The sequence below is a fragment of the Orycteropus afer genome, unplaced genomic scaffold (genome assembly GCF_000298275.1).
Source record: "Orycteropus afer afer isolate SDZICR_OR568_19922 unplaced genomic scaffold, OryAfe1.0 scaffold00019, whole genome shotgun sequence".
Lineage (NCBI taxonomy): Eukaryota > Metazoa > Chordata > Mammalia > Tubulidentata > Orycteropodidae > Orycteropus > Orycteropus afer.
Genome location: NW_006921606.1, coordinates 8,130,376 through 8,135,503, shown reverse-complemented (window position 1 = coordinate 8,135,503; position 5,128 = coordinate 8,130,376).

Below are 5,128 nucleotides of genomic sequence, written 5' to 3'. Positions count from 1 at the left end.
GTGTTTCGTTCTGCTGTGCATGGGGTCGCTATGAGTCGGAAATGACTCGACGGCACTTAACAACAACAACAACAATCAACAAAATGTCATCAATATAATGGGCCAGTGTGATATCTTGTGGAAGGAAAGGCAATCAAGAACCTATGTACCAAATTATGACATAGTGCTGGGGAGCTGATATACCTCTGAGAAAGCACTGTGAAAGTATACTGTTGGCCTTGCCAGCTGAAGGCAAACTGCTTCTGATGGTCCTTTGAAAATGGTATTGAGAAAAAGGCATTGGCTAGATCAATAGCTGCATTCCAAGTACCAGGAGATGTACTAATTTGCTCAAGCAATGAAACCACATCAGGAACAGCAACTGCAATTGGAGTCATCACCTGATTAAGTGTACAATAATCTACTGTTATTCTCCAACATTCACCTGTTTTAGGCATAGGCCAAATAGGCAAATTAAATGGGGATGTGGTGGGAATCACTACCCTGCATCCTTCAAGTCCTTGATGGTGGCAGTAATCTCTGCAACCCCTCCAGGAATGCAGTATTGCTTTTGGTTTACTATTTTTGTAGGTAGAGGCAGTTCTAATGGCTTCCACTTGGCTTTTCCTACCATAATAGCCCTTACTCCACATGTCAGGGCCCTAATGTGGGAATTCTGCCAATTGCTCAATAAATAAATATATTTATTCCAGTTATGCATTCTGGAAACAGGGAAATCACTACAGGATGGGTTTGGGGACCCACTGGACCCACTGTGAGATGTACCTTAGCTAAGACTCCATCAATAACTTGTCTTCCATATGACCCCACTCTGACTGGTGGGCCACAATGATGCTTTGGGTCTCCTGAAATTAGGGCCAGTTCAGAGCCAGTGTCCAGTAATCCCTGAAAAGTCTGATTGTTTCCTTTTCCCCAATGAACAGTCATTCTCGTAAAAGGCCTCAGAATCCTTTGGGGAAGGCTGGGAAAAAGATTGACATTATAAACTTTTGGCAATGTAGTGGGGTCCTTCCTCAAAGGGACCTGGCCTGTCCTTCATTCAAGGGGTTGTGGGTTTGTAAACTGACTCAAATCTGGGAATTAAGATTGAGAGGCCGTGACTCTGTATTCTGGCAATTCAATCTAGGCTACTGTTCACGTGACCTAGAAGTCTTCTGTCTATACAGACCAAGTACCTATTTAGTAGGTTTGCCATCTATTTCACTATTAGGAACACCATGTGCAAGTAGCCAATGCCATAATTCCACACAAGTCAGAGTATTCTGATTACTGTTCTGACTCTGCTGTACTTTATGCTAACCGCTCCCACCTTGCCTTTGTGAATTAACTGCTGCCGCTTGGCCCCTACTACCACAGGGTCCGATCAGCCCCATTGTATTTAAGTGCCTTAGTTCTATTAGGGCAGTTCCCAGTGTCAAATCCGGCTTACATAAAATAGCAATCACAGCAGTCTTCAAGGGCGCTGGAGCTCCTTTCACAAATTTATTCTTCACCGTACTGGTGAGAGGTGTGTCTTCTGGACTTTCCATTTCTGGTTCTAGGGCTCTAATCTGATAAATTCATCCTAACAGGCCAATTTCCCTAAGCCTCTGGATACCTTCTTCTACATTATACCAAGGCAGGTCTGATACCTCAACTTGACTTAAGGTAGGCCATCGCATAATCCAACCAAATAAACTATTAGATCCTTTCTTAACCTCTCGAGCTGAAACACTGAATGAAGACTCCATACTTAGTGGTCCTAAATCAATAAACTTAGACTGATCCAATGTTACAGTCCTTACCATTATCCCACACCATCAGTAGTCATTCCCATACATATTCTCCAGGTTTCTGTCTGCACATGTTAGCAAAATGAAGTAGGTCTTTCAGGTGTAGCATACTACCTCCTCAATCACACTTTGAATTTCACCTTTTGGGGCTCATTTGGATTTAACTTTAGTTGTAGGTCTAGCAGCAACATTGGGTGATTGGGGCAGTTGCTGAGAACATTCAGCAATGTCTTTCATGGCCTCTGCCTCAGGTAATGACTCAGCAGGAACAGCTGAATTAATCCCATCAAACTGAGGTGGGGGAGGGTGGATAATGGTTTTACAGTCATCTCTTCAGATGGGAGAGATTCAACAGAATTTACAGGCTCCATGTCCCGATTTTCCTGACTATCTGTCCATATGTCCCCATTCCAGGTTTCAGGATCCCATTTTTTCCCAATCAATGCCTTCACTTTAACTTCAGACACCATTCTGGGTTGGCAATTTAATTGGTGTTGTAATTCAGGAACCCTTACAATAAGACTCTAGGTTTGGTTTTCAGCAATATCAGCTCTGTTACTAGACGAAATAATGCTTTCTTTCAGGGCACAACTGGAAATATTGAGGTCTTTTATGCAGCGCTTAAGCTGTGACTCAGCAGCCCTGAACTCTTTATCATTTTGTCTAGTATAAGTAGGACCAACCAACCAGCTTCCTTATATCCCTCATGCTGACAAAACTGCAGAAAAGTATCAAATATGTGATCACCCAGAGCCTCACTTCCCAAAAGTACTTGATCTATTGCTGGTGCTATTTTGCATATCAATGTTGCCACCTCATGCCATGGATTAGCAGGGCCCTCTTTACTAACAGAGGCAGGGTCATCAGTGCCTTTATGATTAATCAAATGGAAGAACCAATTTAGGAAGCCCATCCTTATGATTTTGTCTCTCTAGAACCACTTCCAGTACCAAATGTGTTAGGCTCATTTCTCTACAGAAGCAAAACCAGTAAAGCTTATACAGAGAGAGAGAAAGAGAAATGTATCTTAGCAAAATGGCTCACACACATATAGAAGCTGGCAAGTCCCAAGTTCTTGGTTCAAATGTCAAGCTGGAGGCTTTTCCCGACTCACACAGCTGCAGAGGCTAACGAGCTCAAAGTTGGCAGGCAATGTACTGGCTGTTGACTCCAACGAATAATGAATCCAAGATCACCAGGTCAAATGGTGGATTGTTTCTCATGGACAGTTGTAGGCAGCACAACAGAATCCCGATCCACAGAAGAAGAGAGTCTCTTTTTCCAGTATGTCCACAAATATACTGGAAGCAGGCCACACCCCTAGGGAAACTCCTCTTCAATGGATTGGCTGCTCAAAACATATACATCCAATCCCATCTTAGGAACAACCCACATCACAATTGCTCAGACCACACAGAATCCTGGTCCAGCCAAGTTGACACACAGCTCCAACCATCACAGCCAAGATCCATCTGACATCAGCAATGCTATCCCTCATTCCACATCGTGTTCTGAATCCAGCTGGCATTTCTGGAAGTTCTCTGTCAAGATACTCCTGCAACCTTTTTTGAATTATCTTCCTCAAGATTTTACTTGTGTGTGATATTAATGATATCGTGCGATAACTCCACATTCTGTGGGATCACCTTTCTTTGGAATGGATACAAATATGGATCTCTTCCAGTCAGTTGTCCAGGTAGCTGTCTTTTAAATGTCTTGGCATAGACAAGTGAGTGCCTCCAGCATGGCATCCAGTTGTTGAAACATCTCAATGGGTATTCCATCAATTCCTGGAGCCTTTTTCTTTATCAATTCCTTCAGTGCAGGTTAAATTTCTTCCTTCAATATCATTGGCTCTTTATCATATGCCACCTCCTGAAATGGATGAACATCAACCAGTTCTTTTTGGTACAGTGACTCTGTATTCCTTCCATCTTCTTTTAATGCATCCTACATCATTCAATATATTGCCCATAGAATCTTTCAATATTGCAACTCAAGGCTTGAGTTTTCTCTTCAGTTCTTTCAGCTTGAGAAATGCCGACCGAGTGTGTTTTCCCTTTTGGTTTTCTAATTCCAGATCTTTGCACATTTCATTATAATAATTGACTTTGTCTGCTCTTTGAAATCTTCTGTTCAGCTCTTTTGTCTTCTCATTTCTTTCTTTTGCTTTAGTGGCTCTCCACTCAAGGGCAAGTTTCAGTCTTTTCTGACATCTGTTTTGGTCTTCTCTCTGTTTCCTGTCTTTTTAATGACCTTTTGCTTTCTTCATGGATGATGTTCTTAATGTCACCCACAATTCCTCTGGTTTCCATCATTGGTGTTCAATGCATCAGATCTATTCTTTAGATGGTCTCTAAATTCAGGAGGGATATATTCAAGGTCATATTTTGGACTTGTTTTAAGTGACTTCAGTTTCAACTTGAACTTGCATATGAGCAGTTGATGGTCTGTTCCACAGTCAGTTCCTGGTCTTGTTTTGGCTGAAGATATAGAGTTTCTCCTTCACCTCTTTCCACAGATGTAGTCAATCTGATTCCTGTGTACTCCATCTGGCAAAGTCTACATGTATAGCCTCTGTTTATCTTGTTGAAAAAAAAAGCATTTGCAATGAATAATTTGTTGGTCTGGCAAGATTCTATCATGCTATCTCCAGCATTTTTTCTATCATCAAGGCCTTATTTTCCAACTACTGGTGATTTTTCTTTGTTTCCAACTTTTGCATTCCAATGACTAGTGAAAATCAACACATCTTGATTGCATTTTTGGTCAATTTCAGACTGCAGAAGTTGGAAAAAATCTTCAATTTCCTCATCTTTGGCATTGGCAAAGATGGCATTTGGCATTTAGCATCTTTGGCATTAAAGGAGATTTAAATAAATAGATGTTCCATGTTCACAGATTGGAAGGCTTAATATTATTAAGAAGTCACTACTACCCTACGTGATCTATAGATTCAACACAATCCCAATCAAAATTGTAACAGCTTTGTTTACAGAAATGGAAAAACCAATACTCAACTTTATATAGAATGGCAAGAGGCCCCAAATAGCTAAAGTAATGTTGAATTAAAAGAATAAAGAAGAAAGACTTAAGCTTCTTGATTTTAAAACCTACTATGGGAGCTCTAAAAGCCTTGAACCCGGACAGAAGAGCAGCCAGCCCCAGGGTTACAGGTGAGGAGAGACAACTCAGGGACGCCCAGAGTAGCAGGCCGGAAGAACAGGAGAAAGGGGATAAAAGCCAGGAAGCCAGAGAGAAGAGCAATCAGCCGAAGGGATTAGGTGAGGAGGGGAAACTCAGGCCTGCCCAGAGTAGCAGGCCGGAAGAGCAGGAGAAAGGGGATAAAAGCCTTG